Source organism: Notolabrus celidotus, chromosome 12 (genome assembly GCF_009762535.1).
Source record: "Notolabrus celidotus isolate fNotCel1 chromosome 12, fNotCel1.pri, whole genome shotgun sequence".
In the NCBI taxonomy this organism is placed as follows: Eukaryota; Metazoa; Chordata; class Actinopteri; order Labriformes; family Labridae; genus Notolabrus; species Notolabrus celidotus.
In genome coordinates this window covers 70,150-95,149 of record NC_048283.1, presented here as the reverse complement: position 1 = coordinate 95,149, position 25,000 = coordinate 70,150, and the positions used below count along the sequence as shown (strand labels likewise).

Genomic DNA, 25,000 nt, shown 5'->3' with positions numbered 1-25,000 from the left:
CACATGTTCTCCTGTTCTCTGCTTTGTAGATCTCACCGCTAACATCTGCAACTCATCACCAGGCCTCTGTTGTTCAAACGTTCAATCTGCATCACAATAATCTAGATTTAGGAACCGGCTCTTCAGCGGTCCAGGATCAGGTTTTGCATTTCATTTGTGTAAAAGTGGAGGTATCATTCCAACACAGATCCAGACTCTTAATGATTACCACATCTGGATTACTGGAACTCTAAATACGCTTAGGTAATACATAAGGCTCAATCCCAGGTCCCCCCTGAAGCCTACCACCTGGGCCTCCCCCTGGAGGTCTGGAGTCCTGGTTCTTGTTGTGATGAAGAGGATTTAAGGCTGGTTTATACCTCTGTGTCTCCCCTACGCAGCAGGGGCGACGCAGACATGAGCTCCACATACTTGTTGTTATTTGACATTACATGAGCGGGTTAGTCCAATAGAAATGAACTCAGTTAGCATGTTGTGTAGCTATGCTAACGACAACAAAACGTATTTGCAGGTGGTCCTTCATCAAACTGGTCCACATCAGGAAGGATTCCAACATCAAACCTTTAACTCCCACGAAAACGAGGAGCAGGGATCAAAAGTAAGAACTGGGATTCAGAGTTTGTCCACAGGGGGCGCCAAATCCACACAGACTTAAAGTTCGGGTAACGGTGGGACTGACAACAGAGACACACCTTCACTCACATTAAATGCTGAATATGAGTTTCATGCATCAGAACAGCCGTGTGACTGTAAACAGAGTTTTAAGTGGAGCGCTGGGTGCAGATTTTTAAAAATGGTTCTATAGCGGGCGGCCTGGACTCTCTTCTCCCCTGCAGCCCCCCTCTCGCGTGTCATACCCCCACTCTCTCCCAGTCTCCAATCCCAGCCCCGTCCACTCCTCTATAAACATACAAGAAGAGTGGAGCTCATCAATCATTAGACTGAGAAAGAGGGAAGACACAGAAGGAGACGAGTACAGACGAACAGAAACAACCTGTAGAGGACTGTAGAGGACTGTGGAGGACTCTAGAGGACTGTAGAGGACTGTGGAGGATTGTAGAGGACTGTAGAGGACTGTAGAGGACTGTGGAGGACTGTGGAGGACTGTAGAGGTCTGTAGAGGACTGTAGAGGACTCTAGAGGACTGTGGAGGACTCTAGAGGACTGTGGAGGACTCTAGAGGACTGAGGGGGACTGTAGAGAACTGTAGAGGATTGTAGAGGATTGTAGAGGACTGTAGAGGACTGTAGAGGACTGTGGAGGACTGTGGAGGACTGTAGAGGTCTGTAGAGGACTGTAGAGGACTCTAGAGGACTGTGGAGGACTCTAGAGGACTGTGGAGGACTCTAGAGGACTGTGGAGGACTCTAGAGGACTGTAGAGGACTGTGGAGGATTGTAGAGGACTGTAGAGGACTGTAGAGGACTGTGGAGGACTGTGGAGGACTGTAGAGGTCTGTAGAGGACTGTAGAGGACTCTAGAGGACTGTGGAGGATTGTAGAGGACTGTGGAGGACTCTAGAGAACTGTAGAGGACTGTGGAGGATTGTAGAGGACTGTAGAGGACTGTAGAGGACTGTGGAGGACTGTGGAGGACTGTGGAGGACTGTAGAGGTCTGTAGAGGACTCTAGAGGACTGTGGAGGATTGTAGAGGACTGTGGAGGACTCTAGAGGACTGTGGAGGACTCTAGAGAACTGTAGAGGACTGTGGAGGACTGTAGAGGACTGTAGAGGACTGTAGAGGACTGTGGAGGACTGTAGAGGTCTGTAGAGGACTCTAGAGGACTGTAGAGGACTGTAGAGGACTGTAGAGGACTCTAGAGGACTGTGGAGGACTCTAGAGGACTGTAGAGGACTGTGGAGGATTGTAGAGGACTGTAGAGGACTGTGGAGGACTGTGGAGGACTGTGGAGGACTGTAGAGGTCTGTAGAGGACTCTAGAGGACAGTGGAGGACTGTAGAGGACTCTAGAGGACAGTGGAGGACTGTAGAGGACTCTAGAGGACAGTGGAGGACTGTAGAGGACTGTAGAGGACTGCAGAGGACTACAGAGGACTGTAGATGACTGCAGGGGTCTGTAGCGGACTGTAGAGGACTGTGGAAGACTGTAGAGGACTCTAGAGGACAGTGGAGGACTGTAGAGGACTCTAGAGGACAGTGGAGGACTGTAGAGGACTGTAGAGGACTGAACTGGTCCCAGAGTTCGGACTTTGTTTAAGTTTGAGCTTTAATCTGCAGCAGGAACCGACTCTGCAGCCTCAGAGACACAACTGAGTCTGATACGACAAGGGCAGCTTCCTGTGAGGGGAAGGGCAGGAGGGGCTCCGGGGTCTGGGTTTAGTCTGGTTGTTGCCCAGTACAGCACAGATCCAGGACACAGTAACTGTTTCTCTGAGGAGGAGGAGCTTTCTGTGGAAACACCCTCATTAGATGGAGGAGATCCAGGGATAAGGGTTGGATGGAGGCTGATAAACAGACTTAATGTGGACTCTGGGGAGTTACTGGTCTACCTCTGGGATTCAGGAGTTCCTCGTGTGCCCGCCCGTCTCCTCTGATGGCTCTTTGTGGACTCTGAGCGTCCGTTAATTCAGTTTCAGGGCACTTCCATACATGAGAAGCAGCTTTAGACCTGGAAATGATCCCTCTGTCCATCCATCCATCCATCCATCCATCCATCCATCCATCCATCCACCCATCCATCCATCCATCCATCCATCAATCCATCCATCCATCCATCCATCCACCCATCCATCCATCCATCCATCCATCAATCCATCCATCCATCCATCCATCCATCCATCCATCCATCCATCCATCCATCCATCCATCCATCCATCCATCCATCCATCCATCCATTCATCCATTCATCAGTCCATCCATCCATCAATCCATCCATCCATCCATCCATCCATCCATCCATCCATCCATCCATCCATCCATCCATCCATCCATCCATTCATCAGTCCATCCATTCATCAGTCCATCCATTCATCAGTCCATCCATCCATCCATCCATCCATCCATCCATCCATCCATCCATCCATCCATCCATCCATCCATCCATTCATCAGTCCATCCATCCATCCATCCATCCATCCATCCATCCATCCCTCCCTCCCTCCCTCCCATCCATCCCTCCCTCCCTCCCTCCCTCTGCCCAGCCTTGTTTCCAGCTCCTCAGACCAGATGTAAATATGATCCCTCCTGTGATCTCTGTGGTCTCCTCCCTGTTCCACGTTCACAGAACACGTCCTTGAAGTCATCACCCCAATTCAGTGGAACTCCTTCCCTCCAAATATCTGAAGCCCTGACTCACCTCCCTCCCTCCCTCCCTCCCTCCCTCCCCCCGTCACCTGACTCCTCTCCATGCAGAGAATCTCTCTCTCTCTCTCCCTCTCTCTCTCTCTCTCTCTCTCTCTCTCTCTCTCTCTCTCTCTCTCTCTCTCTCTCTCTGCAGAGATCTTTTCATCAGACTCTCAGGATAACAACCTGAGCCTGTCAGGGACCAAAACAAGACCTGTTAGTGGACTCTCTTTGATCCATCCAGGGTTATAGACGGCCTGTTTCTCTGCTGCAGGATGAAACACCAACACTCCTCAGACCTGTCCCTCATGTAGACCCAGAACACCAACACTCCTCAGACCTGTCCCTCATGTAGACCCAGAACACCAACACTCCTCAGACCTGTCCCTCATGTAGACCCAGAACACCAACACTCCTCAGACCTGTCCCTCATGTAGACCCAGAACACCAACACTCCTCCGACCTGTCCCTCATGTAGACCCAGAACACCAACACTCCTCAGACCTGTCCCTCATGTAGACCCAGAACACTAACACTCCTCAGACCTGTCCCTCATATAGACCCAGAACACCAACACTCCTCAGACCTGTCCCTCATGTAGACCCAGAACACCAACACTCCTCAGACCTGTCCCTCATGTAGACCCAGAACACCAACACTCCTCAGACCTGTCCCTCATGTAGACCCAGAACACCAACACTCCTCAGACCTGTCCCTCATGTAGACCCAGACTCTGTACACCTCCAGCAGAGTCTGGAAGTGAGAGAGTTTCCCTGGCCCCCCCTGGCTCTCTCTCTCTCTCCTCATAGTGCAGCTGGTCTTGGTTTCTCTGCAGCTCATCATTGTAAAACTATGGAAGGCTGCTGACCCCACACCCAGGACTCATTCCCAAGAACTCTCTGAATTATCAGGGAAAATACCATCCAGTGTTCAGAGTCAGCTGGAGAGGGATTCTGACCCCCTGGAGATGTCTGAAGTGACTTGGACGTATGTTTTGAGTTATGATGAGTTCTGATCATAAATCGTTAAATGTTAAGTTTCATGGATCCATCGCCAGGACAGGAAGTGTGTTTTTTAAATGAGACTCCACTCTGAGTCCCTGTGAGCTGCAGCTCTGTGACACTAATGGATTTCTTTCCTCCACCTCTTCATGCAGATCTTTGGGGGTGGGCGGAGTGGATGTCTGGGAGGTGCTCCTCCTGCAGAGTCAAGCCTGCGCCTCCCTACATGGCTGGACTCGTGTGTTGAGCGTGCAGAGGGCGCGGACGCAGAGCAGCAGATCTGTAAGTATCTCTTTACTCCTGCATGAATGGAAACAGGATTTCAGCAGCGTGCATGAAGACTGTGCAGGGTCAGGGTCTTTGAAATCCTGAAGACCTGCAGAGGTTTTGTTTTAAAGGCTGATGTGCATCCTAAAGGGTTTAGTTCAGAGCTTCAGGAGGAGCTTTAATGCAGGACTTAAATGTAACCTTTGAGTTCAGTGTGGTCATTAAGATCATTTTTACAATCAGAGTCAGTCATTCACTTTCTTACATCACCTCTAAATGTCATTTCATTCATTCTGGGAGTGTTTCTGGTGTAACATGATCACTCTGAGGATAACAACTGTCCCTTTGAAGACTTTAAAATGTGTGTGAATGGATGCACATCATGTGTTCTTCATCATGGTCAGGGTTTGATGTTGCTTCATTAGAAAGAATCGCTCCGCCTGGTTAGTTCTGCTGTTTGTGCATCATGTTGAAGAAGTGAAGATGAGTTATGAGAGTCAAATCTGCAGCTCATTCTTTTCTGCAAACTTTCCTCACTTTGGAAATCTTCTCTGCTCATCTTCTCTGCTTGTCTCCTGAGATATTTGAGCTCTCTGTGAGTGTTTAACTCTCTGACTGAGGATCTGAAGTTTGGCACTTTGACTCTCAGCTGATTTATCGCTCTGTGGAAACATGATTGAGACATAAATCTGTCACTGATGAGCGCTCTGCTTTAATTCATGATGACTGAACCATTCTGTCAGTCTGTGAAATCAGCTGCAGCTCACAGTCAGTGATTGACCAGTGCAGCTAAAGGGCTATTCTGCTGTTTTTTCATGTGTTCATTTAAGGCTGCAGCCACAGATAGTTTCCTCTCTTTGTTTACCTGCTGATGTAAAAAATGTTCAAAAAGCAGATTCAAATGCGTCGTCTGCTTCACCAGAATCAACACTTATATCTTTAAATTCTTCATTTAGTTTGACCCAGAGTCCAAACCTCTAAAGATATACCTTTACTTTGTCCTTTTAGAAACATTTAACCGTCATGTGTCAAACAGTGAAAGCAGAAAGCCTCAGTTCTTTGACCTCCTCCTCATAATGACTGGAATATGAATCAGTTATTGAAATGACTTTAATCTTTATTTAGAGACTGATGCTGAACTTGTTCCTGCTGCAGACTCCTGCTGCACGCTTCACTGATGCTCCTTTAAGTCCATGAAGGATGTTTTTCTAGCTCTGCAGAGTCTCTGTTTTAAATCAGTATTAAGTGTCAGCAGCTCTCCTCACACACACACACACACACACACACACACACACACACACACACACACACACACACACACACACACACACACACACACACCCTCCAGCGTTTGACTCGATCTCTGTAGAACTCTTTGGTGCTGAGCTGTGAGAGCTTTATATTTCTCTCCTCAGAGTCTTTGTGTTTCATGATTAATGCAGCAGAGGAGCGTCTCTGAGTGGAGACAGAGCCGGACGGTACGGAGGGTCATGAAGGACAAAACTGTCAACAGAGAACGAAACACAATCAAGCTTTCAGAGATGGATTCAAACATTTCAAACATTTCAAACATTTCAAACATTTCAAACATTTCAAACATTTCAAACATTTCAAACATTGCAAACATGCAGAAGGGTTTTTCAAAGTTTGTTAGAAAGCTTTTTTTAAAGTAAGAAGTCAGTTTTTACTTTGTCTCTATGGGGCGCCGTTTGTAAAGTTGAGCACACTGAAAATAACTTCTTCAGGTCTCACCATGGAGCTCCATAACATCTGAAACATGTAGAGGCAATTTTAAAAAGTCACTTTTTATTTAGAGGAATATCTGTGATCTTCTTTAAAAGATAAATTAACTTAAAATTAATGTTAAATGTTAAATGTTAAATATAAATATAAATGTTAAATGTTAAATGTTAAATATAAATGTTAAATATAAATGTTAAATATAAATGTTAAATATAAATGTTAAATATAAATGCTAAATATAAATGTTAAATGTTTAATCTAAATGTTAAATCTAAATCTAAATCTAAATCTAAATGTTAAATGTTAAATGTTAAATCTAAATGTTAAATGTTTAATCTAAATGCTAAATATAAATGTAAATGTTAAATGTTAAATCTAAATCTGAATCTGAATCTAAATGTTCAATGTTAAATCTAAATCTAGATCAAAATCAAAACCTAAATGTTAAATGATAAATCTAAATGTTAAATGTTTAATCTAAATGATAAATATAAATGTAAATGTTTAATCTAAATGTTAAATCTAGATCTTAATGTTAAATCTAAATCTTAATGTTAAATCTAAATCTTAATGTTAAATTTAAATCTAGACCTAAATCTAAATGCTAAATGTTAAATCTAAATGTTAAATCTAAATGTAAATGTTAAATGTTTAATCTAAATGTTAAATCTAAATCTAAATCTAAATCTAAATGTTAAATGTTAAATGTTAAATCTAAATGTTAAATGTTTAATCTAAATGCTAAATATAAATGTAAATGTTAAATGTTAAATCTAAATCTGAATCTGAATCTAAATGTTAAATGTTAAATCTAAATCTAGATCTAAATCTAAATGTTAAATGTTAAATCTAAATGTTAAATCTAAATGTAAATGTTAAATGTTTAATCTAAATGTTAAATCTAAATCTAAATCTAAATCTAAATGTTAAATGTTAAATCTAAATGTTAAATGTTTAATCTAAATGCTAAATATAAATGTAAATGTTAAATGTTAAATCTAAATCTGAATCTGAATCTAAATGTTAAATGTTAAATCTAAATCTAGATCTAAATCTAAATGTTAAATGTTAAATCTAAATGTTAATGTTTAATTAAATGTAAAATATAAACGTAAATGTAAAATGTTTAATCTAAATGTTAAATCTAAATCTAAATGTTAAATGTTAAATGTTAAATCTAAATGTTAAATGTTTAATCTAAATGCTAAATATAAATGTAAATGTTAAATGTTAAATCTAAATCTGAATCTGAATCTAAATGTTAAATGTTAAATCTAAATCTAAATCTTAATGTTAAATGATAAATCTAAATGTTAAATGTTTAATCTAAATGTTAAATATAAATGTAAATGTTTACTCTAAATGTTAAATCTAGATCTTAATGTTAAATCTAAATCTAAATGTTAAATCTAAATCTTAATGTTAAATTTAAATCTAGACCTAAATCTAAATGTTAAATGTTAAATCTAAATGTTAAATGTTAAATCTAAATGTTAAATCTAAATCTGAATCTGAATCTAAATGTTAAATGTTAAATCTAAGTCTGGATTTAAATATTAAATGTTAAATCTAAATCTTAATCTGAATCTAAATGTTAAATGTTAATCTAAATCTGAATCTAAATGTTAAATGTTAAATGTTAAATGTTAAATGTTAATCTAAATGTTAAATGTTAATCTAAATCTGAATCTAAATGTTAAATGTTAATCTAAATCTGAATCTAAATGTTAAATGTTAAATTTAAATGTTGATAAGTATCAACCTCTAACTTTTGTCCTGAACGGCCTCCCATACATCAGGCAGCTCTGTTTAATGTAAGTGAAGAATCTGCAGCAGACTTCAGAGACTGAATTCACTGTAAACCCCCGCCCCCCTAACGCCGGACCGACCCATCCCCCACCCAGAACCCCCTTCATGTGCAGCTCATCTGTTTCTGATTCTAGTTTTCACTGAGCCTCAAACAGAAAGCAGAGCGCGTTACATAACACTCCTACAGGGACCTGAACGTTCCTCACATGACTTCATCTGCATCACTTTAACTTTAAATCTCAGACTCAAGGTACAAGCTCACAGACATCACATCACTCCACGCTCCATTCCTCCACCTGTTAGTCCTCACTCCCCCTGTAGTGTTCTTCTGTTAGTCCTCACTCCTCCTGTAGTGTTCTTCTGTTAGTCCTCACTCCTCCTGTAGTGTTCTTCTGTTAGTCCTCACTCCTCCTGTAGTGTTCTTCTGTTAGTCCTAACTCCTCCTGTAGTGTTCTTCTTAGTCCTCACTCCTCCTGTAGTGTTCTTCTTAGTCCTCACTCCTCCTGTAGTGTTCTTCTGTTAGTCCTCACTCCTCCTGTAGTGTTCTTCTTAGTCCTCACTCCTCCTGTAGTGTTCTTCTGTTAGTCCTAACTCCTCCTGTAGTGTTCTTCTGTTAGTCCTCACTCCTCCTGTAGTGTTCTTCTGTTAGTCCTCACTCCTCCTGTAGTGTTCTTCTGTTAGTCCTCACTCCTCCTGTAGTGTTCTTCTGTTAGTCCTCACTCCTCCTGTAGTGTTCTTCTGTTAGTCCTAACTCCTCCTGTAGTGTTCTTCTTAGTCCTCACTCCTCCTGTAGTGTTCTTCTTAGTCCTCACTCCTCCTGTAGTGTTCTTCTGTTAGTCCTCACTCCTCCTGTAGTGTTCTTCTTAGTCCTCACTCCTCCTGTAGTGTTCTTCTGTTAGTCCTAACTCCTCCTGTAGTGTTCTTCTGTTAGTCCTCACTCCTCCTGTAGTGTTCTTCTGTTAGTCCTCACTCCTCCTGTAGTGTTCTTCTGTTAGTCCTAACTCCTCCTGTAGTGTTCTTCTGTTAGTCCTCACTCCTCCTGTAGTGTTCTTCTGTTAGTCCTCACTACTCCTGTAGTGTTCTTCTGTTAGTCCTCACTCCTCCTGTAGTGTTCTTCTGTTAGTCCTCACTCCTCCTGTAGTGTTCTTCTGTTAGTCCTCACTCCCCCTGTAGTGTTCTTCTGTTAGTCCTCACTCCTCCTGTAGTGTTCTTCTGTTAGTCCTCACTCCTCCTGTAGTGTTCTTCTGTTTGTCCTCACTCCTCCTACAGGGACCTGAACGTTCCTCACATGACTTCATCTGCGTCACGTTTAACTTTAAACTCTCAGACTCTGAAATCTGAGAGGTAATGCAACCAAGACGAGAAGTCTGTTTCCTCCCAGCAGAGAGGTTCCTGGTTCCTGGTTCCTGGTTCCTGGTTCCAGTTTGCATGTTCTCCCCTTTTCGGCCGAAGCAGTTTCAGGACCGGTTCTATTCGGCGCTCAATTGAGAACCGTTTTTTCATGTTTCAACTGCGAGTGAACCGGCAGAGAATCCAGAGCGGCTCCAACTCTTTGCTGGTCTAGAACCGTGAACCGCTTACGTCAGGGGCGAGGGGGGCGGGGTTACCGTGATCAAAAGCAAACGTGTTTCCTCCATCGTCCTGCAGAGAACAAATCAAAGAGACTAACTGATTCCAAGGTAAAGCAGCGGTCGGTCGTGGATGGTTGTTTGTCTCAGACATGTTGGCCCTGTGATAGGCTGTGTACCCGCCTCTCGACCAATCACAGCAGAGAAAGGCTCCCCTGTGACTCTGAATGGGACTTGTAGTTTTATCTTATATTATGTCTTCTTACCTTTAACATGCATTCACAGTCTCATTGTTAAGGATCTTTGGGAGTCACTCACAGCAGTGAGAGGTGTTTGTGTCCGCTTGATTCACAGTGTTTATGAGTTCTTCACTCGTCTGCTCAGAGTCTGTCGGATCCTTCCTGTTCAGCATGAGCTCATCCAGCCGGTCTCTCTTACATCTCTATACTGCATCTGCTGTCCGCTCTGTGTCTCTGACTCTCAGGGGTCAGATGTGTTGAGATCTTGGCAGCGTCTCTCTCAGAGTGAGGCGTGCACAAACAGAAATATGTAGAAGCGTTCTTCTGTATCAGATTTATGGCTGCACGTTGGCCTGCTTCTGATTTATAAATCTGAGCTGCACGAACACAAGGCTGGTGTTCACTCCCACAGCTCACCAAACATGGACTCAACAGAAACAGAGACCCTAAACATCTGTTGGTATATCTCTCAGGAAATATACAACCACACTGATAGTGTTGCTCCTGGAGAAGCTCACCCTGGAGAAGCTCACCCTGGAGAAGCTCAGCCTGGAGAAGCTCAGCCTGGAGAAGCTCAGCCTGGAGAAGCTCAGCCTGGAGAAACTCACCCTGGAGAAGCTCACCCTGGAGAAGCTCAGCCTGGAGAAGCTCAGCCTGGAGAAGCTCACCCTGGAGAAGCTCACCCTGGAGAAGCTCAGCCTGGAGAAGCTCAGCCTGGAGAAGCTCACCCTGGAGAAGCTCACCCTGGAAAAGCTCAGCCTGGAGAAGGTCAGCCTGGAGAAGCTCAGCCTGGAGAAGCTCACCCTGGAGAAGCTCACCCTGGAGAAGCTCAGCCTGGAGAAGCTCAGCCTGGAGAAGCTCACCCTGGAGAAGCTCAGCCTGGAGAAGCTCAGCCTGGAGAAGCTCAGCCTGGAGAAGCTCAGCCTGGAGAAGCTCAGCCTTGGTAAGAAGTAATAAAGCTGGGTGATAGTTAGGACTGAAGAGTGTTTCTGAGCTGTGGTGTTTACAGGTTTTTGGACGTCTGTTAACAAACAGCTTGATGAGTGAAGGAAAGTAAACATGGAAGCAGAAAACAGAAGAGGGTCACAGTTCCTCACAGAAACCTGCTCTCAGAGGTTTTCAGCTTTTATGCCTCTGAGCTGTGAAACTCTCTTCTCTCTTCATCAGAACGGATCAGCTCTCTGAGGGTTTTTAAAAATAGACTTTTTAATATCGCTCTTCATTTGGAAGAATTCATTTTTAGTCCTGGACTGCATTATTATTATTATAATCATTGTTTTAACATTTATTTATCTTTTTTCTTTCTTATATTCATCTGATCTTTTTAACTCTACCTTATTTTTAACTTTCCACTCTTATGTGTTTTATTATTTTACAGTATTGACTTCATTTTAAAGTGCTGGGCGTCTTCACAGGTTCATTTTAGATACTTGGTGTAAAAGTGACGTGAAGACAACGTGTTAACATTTAGTGGCTCCCAGAAAAAGAACATTACATCGATTCATCTTCTTCATCTTATCTCAGCACCATCAGTCCCTCAGCCGTCAGCTTCAATCAGCTCTGCAGATCACAGTTTAACACTTAGGAACTTTCAGCTTCAGGCAGTGCATACCTAACATGCATCAGCACAACACACACACACACACACACACACACACACACACACACACACACACACACACACACACACACACACACTGGAGCTGCTCCTCTGTGAGGTATCATGAACATGGATTAACTGCGGTGAGGTTTTTAAATCTTTTCTCACTTTGTGTTTACACTGAGTTTATCCTCTGAGTGTCATGGATCTGCTGCACCTCAAGTGTGTGTGTGTGTGTGTGTGTGTGTGCGTGTGTGCGCGTGTGTGCGTGTGTGTGTGTGTGTGTGTGTGTGTCTGTGTGTGTGTGTGTGTGTGTGGTTTCCAAGAGGCCAGAGTGAAGCCTTTTTTGGTCAGAGTTTACGTTTCTAAATGTTCAGTCATTAGCGGGGAGAGAGAGCCAATCAGACGATCAAATCAGGACCAGGATGGAGGTCACTCCCCTCTGAGTCCTGAGACTCTGTGTTGGGACCTGGTTTTCCCTCCACCTCCCCCAGCTGAAGGTTTTTATCTGTCAGTGATTTCCTCCGTCCTCTGGAAAGACTTTAAAGACTGGCTGCTGGTTCAGACTCCACTCTCTCTCTCTGACAGTAAAATGTGGGACACTCTGTCAAACTAAAGACCGGCGTCTCAGAGGATCAGCTAACAAGGCGTCTTTTATGGTCTCTATTTATCTCTGTTTATAGTCTCTCCATAATTAATGTCTGCAGGTGGAGTCTGGATCTCAGTCTGAGAAGGGTTCTGGTCTCTGTCTGTAGTCTGAGTGGAATGAACCAATCAGGTGTCAGCAGGAGAAACAGTCTGTATAGAGAGCAACGAATTCCAGAATTCTGTCTTTGATGATGTCAGAATTCTGTCTTTGATGATGTCAGAATTCTGTCTTTGATGATGTCAGAGTACTGTCTTTGATGATGTCAGAGTTCTGTCTGTGATGATGTCAGAATTCTGTCTTTGATGATGTCAGAGTTCTGTCTTTGATGATGTCAGAGTTCTGTCTTTGATGATGTCAGAGTTCTGTCTTTGATGATGTCAGAGTTCTGTCTTTGATGATGTCAGAGTTCTGTCTTTGATGATGTCAGAATTCTGTCTTTGATGATGTCAGAGTTCTGAGAACAAATGGAACATTCCATGAAGAAGGTCAGAGCCTGGGTGATCACTGATGTTTGACTTCCTGTTTATCTGGTCTCAGGGTGGACCTGTCTCTGATCAGGAAGTTATTTTAGATCTGTGAATCAAGGACCAGGACAAGAAGAACCTCAGAGTGATGGAAAAGTTCAGGTTTTCTCTTTGCTGTCCCTCTTCTTGTTGAGAACTGATCCCCCTTGTCTTGAGTTTTGGACCAATCAGGAAAGTTTGTTGATGAAATGTGTGTGTGTGTTTCAGGATCAGCCGCCTCTGTCCTCCTGCTGAAGTGTCTTTGAGCGCGACGCTGACCCAGAACCGGACACTGACTCTGAGCCGGACGCTGACCCAGAGCCGGACGCTGACTCTGATCCGGACGCTGACTCTGAGCCAGGTAACACATTATCACCTCTGTCAGTGAGAGTCTCAGCTGGGAGGCCTTCGCTCCTCTCTCTCTCTGTTCTTCCTCCTCTGAAGGTTTTTGGCTTTCCTCTCCTGAAACAGTGAAACCACATGAAGTCAGCTGTTAGACCTCCTGTGTTTAGTGAAAGTGCAAACACTGCTCTGTAAGTCTTTCATGAGGGGGTTAACCTCCTGCTCCTCGTGTCCCTGTGGTGAGCTTACAGTGGAGTTAATTTGTGAGGCTGGTTTTGGTGGTTGGCTCAAAGTGATCCTGGATTAGTGGACAGGTTTGCATTGAGGTTTTGTTGTGTCTGCTTCATCTGAGATGTGACCAAACATGGTTTTAGGGTCAGGCTCAGGATGTTTCTGCTCTCCTGATTGGCTGTGGGATTTCATAATGAGGAATTTCCTGCAGATTCTGTCTCAGCCTGGTTTCAGAGTTCTCTTTAAGCAGCTCTAACGCCCCCCTAACAGATCTGGTGTCTGTCACTAACAGATTCAGTTTCTTATTTCAAGAGTCTGACAGAAGGATCCCTGCAGAGAGAGAGAGCTTTATGTCACAGAGGAAGACACATTCAGTGACCAGGAACAGCAGGGAAATATAATATCCTCCAGACCTCCAGACCTGCAGACTGCCAGACCTGCAGACCTGCAGACTGCCAGACCTGCAGACCGCCAGACCTGCAGACCTGCAGACCTGCAGACCGCTAGACCTGAAGACCTGCAGACCGCCAGACCTGCAGACCTGCAGACCTGCAGACCTGCAGACCGCTAGACCTGAAGACCTGCAGACTTGCCTTGTTTGTTTACGTTGTTGTGTGTTTGAAAATAATTTAACATTTAAATTAAAGAAGTCACACAAATACACAAACCAACCCTCCGGTTCTTCTGTCGGCCGGCAGCTCCTGGGTCCTGCAACGAGAACAACAATCTTTAGCTTTGGCGTGTGGTAGCTTTAAGCTCCGCCCACTCTGACAGGTTTATAAAATACTGACAGACCTTTTTTTAAAAGTTATTTTGGGGCATTTCTGGGTCATTTAGACCCAGCTTTGGAAACACTCTCCCCCTCTGACGTCTGCTCGTCGTTCCTGTCAGTATGAAAGTGTCATGGGAGCAGAGAGGTAAACATGAAGAGAAGCTGCAGGTCACAAACAAACAGAGTTAAACAGAGTCAGGATGCTATCACAGAAAATAACAGTCCTTAATGTGGACGAGTCCCAGAACCAGGTTCACAGAGTTCAGACGAACCCGGTCCAGACTAAACAAATCAAACACAGAGACAGTCTGACAGATTCCACTCTTATCATGTTCAAAACAGGAAACCTTTACAGATTCAGGATCAGGATCAGCAGGTCAGACTCTTTACAGATTCAGGATCAGGATCAGCAGGTCAGACTCTTTACAGATTCAGGATCAGGATCAGCAGGTCAGACTCTTTACAGATTCAGGATCAGGATCAGCAGGTCAGACTCTTTACAGATTCAGGATCAGGATCAGCAGGTCAGACTCTTTACAGATTCAGGATCCAGAATAACAGTTTAAGTCTTGTTTAGCTGGAGGAAGTTTGAAGCCGACAGCTGTGTGTCATCAGCGTAGAGGTGGAAGGTTTGCTATCAAGAAACAACAGACTGACATGAAGAGGGATGTAGAGCTGATAGAGCTGAGGACCAATCAGAAACAAGGACTCAACACAGCCATGTATCAATGGAGGGATTAGCAGCAGATACTTCTGACTGTCACTGATGATGATTAAACTCTGAAGTGTAAACCCTCAGATCTGTCCCTTCAACACTTCAGCTGTCCCTCATCCTGCAGCTCGCTCAGTGTTTGGCTCTCGTCTTCTTTGAATCAGAACCAAACTGAGGATTTCCAGAGAAGTGAGGAACTCCAGATCAGCCAGACGTTTCCATAAACAAACCACATGTACAGATGTTTTTCTGGCAGCCGGTACTCCTCATTCTTCAGTGTCTGTGTGTGTGTGTGTGTGTGTGTGTGTGTGTGTGTGTGTGTGTGTGTGTGTGTGTGTGTGTGTGTGTGTGTGTGTGTGTGAGTGAGAGAGGTTCTGACTCAGTTTGGCCCTCGCTGCTCGTACAGCACATCATAACTCACTCTGCATGTTTCTGTGGCGACGCTCATTATCAGATCTGACCCAAACCCTGAAGCTTTCCTCTGTTAACTCTGGCAGACCACAAGGATTCCCTCTCAGCACGGACTTGGCTTGTTGTTGCTCCTCTGAGGAAGAAGAGGCCGGCGGCTTCATGTCACTCCTCCTCTCTGAGACGTCTCTCCATCTCTCTCTCCATCTCTCTCTCCATCTCTCTCTCCATCTCTCTCTCCATCTCTCTCTTTATCTCTTTCAGTGTTTCTGTTCTGAAACCGTCTGAAGACCAGTTAAATCAGCTAGAAGTGGTCAGCCTCTTCATTTGTAACAGTTAAGAGCTGGCAGGCTCTGGACTTGGACCGAGGTCTGATGGATCTCATGTGGTCTGGCAGCCATGTTGGCGGTCCTCAGTGAACGGTTGTGAACAGCTGCTCTGTTCTCTAAACTCATTATTCCTGTTTCCAACAGGGTCAAGTGTTCGTCTGCCTGTAATGTAATCATGAGTAAATGTGGTTCAGACTAACTAACTCATGTGTCTGCGCGCTGACTCATCATCCACCGCTGACCAAGACCATAAGGAGCAAGCAAGCTAACGGGAGCTAATGTGGGAGAGAGGCTGGAAATCAAAACCAGTTTGTTCCAGAGAAAAGAAGAAAAAGAGGAGTTCATGGACGGGCTGTGGACTGAGGGTGAAGTTACATAATCACCAGGACAGTGAATGAAACACAGCAGAGGAACATCACTCAGTCAGGGAGAACGTACGGTTAGCAGGGAATTATGGGAAATAGAATCCGGGCAGGGGAAGACCAGGTTTAGGTTTCTCTGTAGAGATCTCTGACCTAAAGTTTCTCTCACCTGCTCCTTCATCATATCGATGGACAGGATCCAAGATGGAGACGTCCGTAGCCTGATGATTTAGCATGCTAACCAAAACTAGCATTTTAGCCACATTATTTATTAATATGATGCTAACGGAAGCTAACGGTTTCCCCTCACCTTACGGTCTGTGGTGTCAACAAGCAGAAGCTGAATGGGTCTGAACTCTGTGGATTGATTTGACATGATGTGTGATCAGTTTGTCTCTGGTGTGTCTCATGATAGTGAAAGTTAATAACTGTAGTCAAGGGGTTTAGACCAATCAGAATCAAGCATCTTGCACAGTCCAGAGAAACGTCTAATTCTAAGATATCTGAGACCTGGGTTTTTTGTAATGATCTGCCAGTGAGGTCAGAGAAATGTGTCAAACTCTGATCCTGATCCATCACCAGAGCTGTTTCTAAACGTGACGCATCCTTCAGTCAGTCATGACCCAAAACACAAAGAACACAGAGTCCTCCTTTAACTCTTCTTTCAATCTGTTTTCCTCCTCATGTCAGAGCTTCTCTTCACCTCCGCAGAGAAACACACCTGGCTGCCTCTGAGTCCAGATTCCTCTCAGACCGTGAGTCCAGATTCCTCTCAGACCGTGAGTCCAGATCCCTGTCAGACTCTGAGTCCTGGCTGTGTTCTCACAGCACTGCTCCAAACACGCTCTCTATATGTGAAATTCCTCCATTTAGATTATCCAGAGCTCCAACATCTGCCTTTCAAACAGAGCAATCCCCCTCAGTAAATCACACAGGAGGGATAAATACCCACAGCGCCCGTGTTTCTATTGTAAAGCATCAGGGGCCCCATCCAGGGCCACATCCAGGGCCCCCGGGGGAGGCTGGGTGTCCTGGTGTGTTTGACAGGGTGGTTACAGCACACAGCTGAGGTTTGGGGGGTTTGAAGGCTGTGTATTTCTCTTTCTCCAAACATGAAGGCTGAACGGACACATGTTAGTGTTTCCCAGCACAGTGTAGATTCACTCAGAGGGATCATTAGAGACCCGGAGAAGGAGAGAGTTCCTGTTCCTGACTGAACTCTGAAGACCACCTCATGACGCTAACTTCTTCTCTCAAAGATCACCTTGATGCAGATTATTAACATCATGATGTCAGAGTCCAGCTTTGTCAGGTCTGTTCTCAAGAGGAGAAGAAAACTACGTCTACAATGTTTGTTTGTTGAATGGAGGTGGGATCCATCATTTCTGATGCTGCATTCAGGGAAGTCAGGAAATCTAAGCGCTGATTGTCTTTAGTGACTCAGCATCAAGCAGATTAGTGTCTCAGTGTAAATGTTTGATGTAGAACAGATTGTTAGCTGCTCTTCATGCAGAGATCTGTTTATAGAGAGGAAGAAATCCTCCTCACATTAACAACCATGGGAGCAGGGAGTGTGCTCCTCCTGCTGCTGCTCTCCATACAGACTGTTCCTCCTGCTGCTGCTCTCCATACAGACTGTTCCTCCTGCTGCTGCTCTCCATACAGACTGTTCCTCCTGCTGTTGCTCTCCATACAGACTGTTCCTCCTGCTGCTGCTCTCCATACAGACTGTTCCTCCTGCTGCTGCTCTCCATACAGACTGTTCCTCCTGCTGTTGCTCTCCATACAGACTCCATAGTCCCCTGTTTTGTGGTTCTCATACTCTACACAGACACTGAGACCACATGCTAGCTTTGTTAGCTTTGTTAGCTTGCTGTGACTAAAGTTCTCTGTATTTGTTGTTTTTGTATATTTTGCATCTTCAGGTGAGGAGTAAAGTGATAACTGAGAACACATGGAGGCTTTGGAGGAAGGTTGTGTAACGCCTGATTCAGAGTCACCTTGAGGAACTCTGACGGCCCCCTCACATTAAACCTGCACAGACACATGAAGGCAATCAGCAGAGCTTGGGGGGACTCTGTCTGTTCACACGTGTTCACAAGATGTAGACCTGACTGTCGAGGTCACAGTAATCCTGTCCTCATCCCGGGTCAGGTCTTAAAGTGGTGCTGTGAGCCTCGGGGTCCGGTCTGCCTCGTGGTGGGTCTGTGAGGAGATGATAGAGCCGGGGAGCAGCTGTGAGGGTTACGAGCTCTTTTATGTGTTTGTGTCTTTAACGTGTTGAGGAGGTTTTAACGGTGAGATGTTGGGATGTTTGAGGACACTCGGGTACGCTCGGAGTAAAGCCGGGGTTTCAGACCAGGGTTTAATGAGTCAAACTGGTTCCAGGTGTGAAGGTGGTCCCTGCAGCAGTCTGAGACCCTGAACTCCTCAGTCCTGGTTTCTCCTCTTCCTCCGTGGTGTTGTGACGACCTGTCTCTGCAGAGTCCTGATTGTTTACAGCTGTTGAAGATTGATGTCTTGAACCCTGACGGGGTGAGGGTGGAGGGTGGAGGGTGGAGGGTGGAGGGTGGAGACGGTGTGAGGAAACCAGGGTTAAATCTGGCGTCCCACCTCAGTCAGTTTGTGTTCTCTTTTTAGACACTGTTCCTCTTCTAGTCAACAAAGAGAGATGAACTGTTATTTCAACATATGGTGTTTACTTTGTTCTCCTGGAGGTTTCACAGAAACTCAGACTCTGTGGGGTGGGATTATTTCTGATTCTTGTTTAGTAAGATCCTCCACAAACACTCAGCAGGGTTTATCTGAGTCCTTTATCCTCCTCGCTGCTTCCTGAACACGTTCACAGCCAACAAGCAGAGATTCAGCTCCTCTGGGAGCGCTCGTCAAGTTCTCCACGCTGAAATCAACACCAGGACTGGACGTCCAGACCCAATCTCAAACATTCATAAAAGCCTACATTATATCAGTCCACATCAACATGTCAGAGATCTCTGCTTCCTTTTATAGTTTTAATAACTTCTTCATTTTGGAGTTTAATGAGAGTCACTACAAGGAGGACAGTTCTCCAGAGTCACTTTCCAAGTGGAGAGAAAATCTCATCTTTGCAGAGTCCAACGTTCAACATGTTTTAGTCTCAAAACTAAACTACAAAGAGGCGTGTCCAATGGCGTTTCCAAAGGGCATGTCAGAGCCGTGTCACAGGGGTGTCCAGAGGCATGACCAAAGGCGTGTCCAAAGGCGTGTCCAAAGGCGTGTCCAAAGGCGTGTCAGAGGTGTGTCCAGACTAGAGGCGTGTCCAATGGCGTATTCAAAGGTGCGTCAGAGGCGTGTCACAGAGGTGTCCAGAGGCATAACCAAAGGCGTGTCAGAGGCGTGTCAGAGGCGTGTCCAGACTAGAGGTGTGTTCAGACTAGAGGCGTGTTCAGACTAGAGGTTTGTTCAGACTAGAGGTGTGTTCAGACTAGAGGCGTGTCCAGACTAGAGGCGTGTTCAGACTAGAGGTTTGTTCAGACTAGAGGCGTGTCCAATGGCGTGTCCATTGGCGTGTCCAATGGTGTATTCAAAGGCGCGTCAGAGGCGTTTCTAAAGGGCATGACCAAAGGCGTGTCCAAAGGCATGTCAGGGGCGTGTCAGAGGTGTGTCCAAAGATCAGTTCACCTGATTCTCCTTTCATCAAACATTGAGGTTCAGTCTGATGCTCTGGTTTCACGCACGCACGCACGCACGCACGCACGCACGCACGCACGCACGCACGCACGCACACAAACACGCACACAAACACGGTAAGACCTCTATGCAGGCAATAAACCAGATCACTCAGAGCCACATTAAAGACTTTAAACCACCTCCTGGACCTGACCCTGGTCCTGGTTTCACAGGGTGGATTCAGGTTGCATGAGAAGCTGTGATCGGTGACGCCCACAGTGACACTTAATGAAGCTCCATAAAACCCTGAGTCACATGAAGAGCTGTTCTCTAACAGGACTTAAACACAAACAGAGAGCCTGCTGAGCCCACAAGAATCCTTTACCCACTTATTCGAAAACCTGGATCCAATACAGGGACAGATTTTTGGAGGCTCATGAAGTTTTGGAATTCCCCGCAATTGAAGCGACTCAGACTGAAGACGTGAAGTTGATGTTTTCTTTTCCTGCAGACCTCTCATCATTTAAAGAATGACTCCAGCTCTCATGAGCAGGATCAGGTTCATGATGAAGGGGAGAACATCAGGACCTGAGCTCTGTGTTGGTCAGTGACGCTCTGAGGGGTGAATGACTCCAGCTCTCCTCACATGTGTGTGAACATGTGTCCTTTCTCATGGCTCAGGGTTTGTTCTGATGACGGGGAACTCCTGGAAGAGTTGAGTTATTTCTGTGAAGTCGACCTTTTGCATTAAAAGTCGTCTTGTTTGCCAATTCTAATATCTTCATGTATCATGGACATGTTTTATTAATCTCCCTGCAGCCCTCTGTCATCCTGTAATCCAGCTTTATTGAGTCCAGCTTTCAGTCCATGTTTTGACTCTTCATGCATTCAGGGATCAGAGAGTCAGACTCACAGCGGGTCTCAGTCTGCATGTTTCATGTGGTTAGCAGGTAGTTATGGAAACAGAATCCCAACAGGTCACGTCAGGTTCTTCTCTGAACTTTGAACCCTGCTGCTATCATCACCACCGCTCAGGGTTCAAGTCTCTCTGTAGAGATCACTAACCTAAAGTTTCTCTCTCCTGCTCCTTCATCATGTCGATGGACAGGATCCAAGATGGAAACATCTGTAGCCTGATGATTTAGCATGCTAACTGAAGCTAACGGTTTCCCCTCCCCTTACGGTCTGTGGTGTCAACAAGCAGAAGCTCAATGTGTCTGAACTCTGTGGATTGATTTGACATGACGTGTGATCAGTTTGTCTCTGGTGTCCCTCATGTTAGTGAAAGTTAATAACTGTAGTCAGGGGTTGCTGACCTGCAGACACGTCAGAGTGGTTAGGATGAAATGTCGGCTTTGTTGAGTATTTATTAAACTTGATTTTACTGACGTGGTGTTCCTCCTGTGCTCATGTTCAGACCCTCCTGTCCTCATGTTCAGACCCTCCTGTGCTCATGTTCAGACCCTCCTGTGCTCATGTTCAGACCCCCTGTGTTCAGACCCTCCTGTGCTCATGTTCAGACCCTCCTGTGTTCATGTTCAGACCCTCCTGTGTTCATGTTCAGACCCTCTTGTGCTCATGTTCAGACCCTCCTGTGCTCATGTTCAGACCCTCCTGTGCTCATGTTCAGACCCTCCTGTGCTCATGTTGGGACCCTCCTGTGCTCATGTTCAGACCCTCCTGTCCTCATGTTCAGACCCTCCTGTCCTCATGTTGGGACCCTCCTGTGTTCAGACCCTCCTGTGCTCATGTTGGGACCCTCCTGTGCTCATGTTCAGACCCTCCTGTGCTCATGTTGGGACCCTCCTGTGTTCAGACCCTCCTGTGCTCATGTTCAGACCCTCCTGTGCTCATGTTCAGACCCTCCTGTGCTCATGTTGGGACCCTCCTGTGTTCAGACCCTCCTGTGCTCATGTTGGGACCCTCCTGTGCTCATGTTCAGACCCTCCTGTGCTCATGTTCAGACCCTCCTGTGCTCATGTTCAGACCCTCCTGTGCTCATGTTGGGACCCTCCTGTGTTCAGACCCTCCTGTGCTCATGTTGGGACCCTCCTGTGCTCATGTTCAGACCCTCCTGTGCTCATGTTGGGACCCTCCTGTGCTCATGTTCAGACCCTCCTGTCCTCATGTTCAGACCCTCCTGTGCTCATGTTCAGACCCTCCTGTGCTCATGTTGGGACCCTCCTGTCCTCATGTTCAGACCCTCCTGTGCTCATGTTCAGACCCTCCTGTGCTCATGTTCAGACCCTCCTGTGCTCATGTTCAGACCCTCCTGTGCTCATGTTCAGACCCTGCTGTGCTCATGTTCAGACCCTGCTGTGCTCATGTTCAGACCCTCCTGTCCTCATGTTCAGACCCTGCTGTGCTCATGTTCAGACCCTCCTGTCCTCATGTTCAGACCCTCCTGTCCTCATGTTGAGACCCTCCTGTCCTCATGTTGAGACCCTCCTGTGCTCATGTTGAGACCCTCTTGTGCTCATGTTCAGACCCTCCTGTGCTCATGTTGAGACCCTCCTGTCCTCATGTTCAGACCCTCCTGTGCTCATGTTCAGACCCTCCTGTGCTCATGTTGAGACCCTCCTGTGCTCATGTTCAGACCCTCCTGTGCTCATGTTGGGACCCTCCTGTGCTCATGTTCAGACCCTCCTGTCCTCATGTTCAGACCCTCCTGTGCTCATGTTCAGACCCTCCTGTGCTCATGTTGGGACCCTTCTGTGCTCATGTTCAGACCCTCCTGTGCTCATGTTCAGACCCTCCTGTGCTCATGTTCAGACCCTCCTGTGCTCATGTTCAGACCCTCCTGTCCTCATGTTCAGACCCTCCTGTGCTCATGGTCAGACCCTCCTGTGCTCATGGTCAGACCCTCCTGTGCTCATGTTCAGACCCTCCTTTGCTCATGTTCAGACCCTCCTGTGCTCATGGTCAGACCCTCCTGTGCTCATGGTCAGACCCTCCTGTGCTCATGTTCAGACCCTCCTTTGCTCATGTTCAGACCCTCCTGTGCTCATGTTCAGACCCTCCTGTGCTCATGTTCAGACCCTCCTGTGCTCATGTTCAGACCCTCCTGTGCTCATGTTGGGACCCTCCTGTGCTCATGTTGGGACCCTCCTGTGCTCATGTTCAGACCCTCCTGTGCTCATGTTGGGACCCTCCTGTGCTCATGTTCAGACCCTCCTGTGCTCATGTTCAGACCCTCCTGTGCTCATGTTCAGACCCTCCTGTGCTCATGTTGGGACCCTCCTGTGCTCATGTTGGGACCCTGCTGTGCTCATGTTCAGACCCTCCTGTGCTCATGTTGGGACCCTCCTGTGCTCATGTTCAGACCCTCCTGTGCTCATGTTCAGACCCTCCTGTGCTCATGTTGGGACCCTCCTGTGCTCATGTTGAGACCCTCCTGTGCTCATGTTGGGACCCTCCTGTGCTCATGTTGGGACCCTCCTGTGCTCATGTTGGGACCCTCCTGCAGCAGCTGGTGACGTTGTGTCCTCTGACTTCACCTAAAGTGTCCTCCTCAGTTTTAAAGGAACCTTTATTGTGAAAGGTGAAATCTGCGTCCTGTTTGAAGCTGCTCTTCACTTTGTGCTAACTGTTCCTCTCTGGGATTATAACTCCTGCATGTTCGGTTTGAAGACACAGACTTCAGTCAGGAAGCTTCTAACAGGGAACGTCTGACATGCTGAGACACCATAATGGATTGAAAAGATGGGGTCTAGATTTTGGGACGATCATTAGTGACTGGTCTGGATCCTCAGGCCCGGTTTCTGCCCAGCTGGCATGAGCTGGTTCTTGGCTTTGGCTCTTGTAGCACCTCCTCCACCTCCTCCTCCTCCTCCTCCACCTCCTCCTCCTCCTCCACCTCCTCATCCTCCTCCTCCACCTCCTCCACCTCCTCCTCCTCCAACTCCTCCACCTCCTCCTCCTCCTCCTCCACCTCCTCCTCCTCCTCCACCTCCTCATCCTCCTCCTCCACCTCCTCCACCTCCTCCTCCTCCAACTCCTCCACCTCCTCCTCCTTCTCCTCCTCCTCCTCCACCTCCTCCACCTCCTCCTCCTCCTCCTCCAACTCCTCCACCTACTCCTCCTCCTCCTCATCCTCCTCCAACTCCTCCACCTACTCCTCCTCCTCCTCATCCTCCAACTCCTCCACCTACTCCTCCTCCTCCTCATCCTCCTCCACCTCCTCCTCCACCTCCTCCTCCACCTCCTCCTCCTCCTCCTCAACCTCCTCCTCCTCCTCCACCTCCTCATCCTCCTCCTCCACCTCCTCCACCTCCTCCTCCTCCAACTCCTCCACCTCCTCCTCCTTCTCCTCCTCCTCCTCCACCTCCTCCTCCTCCTCCTCCTCCAACTCCTCCACCTACTCCTCCTCCTCCTCATCCTCCTCCAACTCCTCCACCTACTCCTCCTCCTCATCCTCCAACTCCTCCACCTACTCCTCCTCCTCCTCATCCTCCTTCACCTCCTCCTCCACCTCCTCCTCCTCCTCCTCCTCCTCCTCCAACTCCTCCACCTCCTCCTCCTCCTCCTCATCCTCCTCCACCTCCTCCTCCACCTCCTCCTCCTCCTCCTCCTCCTCCTCCAACTCCTCCACCTCCTCCTCCTCCTCCTCATCCTCCTCCACCTCCTCCTCCTCCACCTCCTCCTCCTTCACCTCCTCCTCCTCCTCCTCCTCCTCCTCCTCCACCTCCACCTCCTCCTCCTCCTTCACCTCCTCCTCCTCCTCCAACTCCTCCACCTCCTCCTCCTCCTCCTCATCCTCCTCCACCTCCTCCTCCTCCACCTCCTCCTCCTTCACCTCCTCCTCCTCCTCCTCCTCCTCCTCCTCCACCTCCACCTCCTCCTCCTCCTCATCATCCTCCTCCACCTCCTCCTCCTCCTCCTCCTCATCCTCCTCCTCCTTCACCTCCTCCTCCTCCTCCACCTCCTCCTCCTCCTCCGGCCCTCAGCTGACCTCCTCAGATCCCTCAGATGCTGAAGTGTGTCCGGTCTCTCCTGTAGGTCTGATTTCAGTTTGGACCCGGGCTCTAAACAAAGAGGCCCCTCGCTCTCTGAGATCAAACCCTCGGTCCGAACAGCTGAACCGGAAGGCGCTGCTCCGGCTCTGACTAAATAAATGAAGGTGGAGGTCCGTGCGAAGGGTGGAGGACGGGTAAACGATGCAGAGAGCGCCTCTCCATCAGCCTGTCACCGGAGCGCTCCGCCGTGATTACCTTCACATGCTTCACATTACGCTGAGCCCCATTTCCTCCGCTCAGGGCCCCGTGATTAAACACAGGCTGACCCTGTTTGTGGGGGAGGGGGGGGCGTACACACATGTTGATACACACACATGTTGATACACACACATGTTGATACACACACATGTTGATACACACACATTAACACACACATTAACACACACATGCAGACGGAGGCTTTACGTCCTCCATGCATTAAAGAAGGAGGACACATACAGTGAGAGCTCTGCTGTAACAACAGGGAGCCATGCACCCTGGAAGAGGACCAGGGTCTGCAG

The 25,000-nt window shown here is 46.9% G+C and overlaps 1 protein-coding gene across 1 annotated transcript in view; it reads left to right on the top strand.

Annotated features, from left to right (window-relative positions):
- Positions 1–4,480: 4,480 nt before the first annotated feature.
- The window catches only part of LOC117822675 (collagen alpha-6(VI) chain), a 56,277-nt gene continuing 35,757 nt past the window's right edge, over positions 4,481–25,000 (top strand). The window contains exons 1-2 of the mRNA XM_034697523.1: positions 4,481–4,585; positions 12,910–13,042. The gene's annotated coding sequence lies outside the window, so the exon portion shown is untranslated. The remainder of the gene's footprint in view (positions 4,586–12,909; positions 13,043–25,000) is intronic.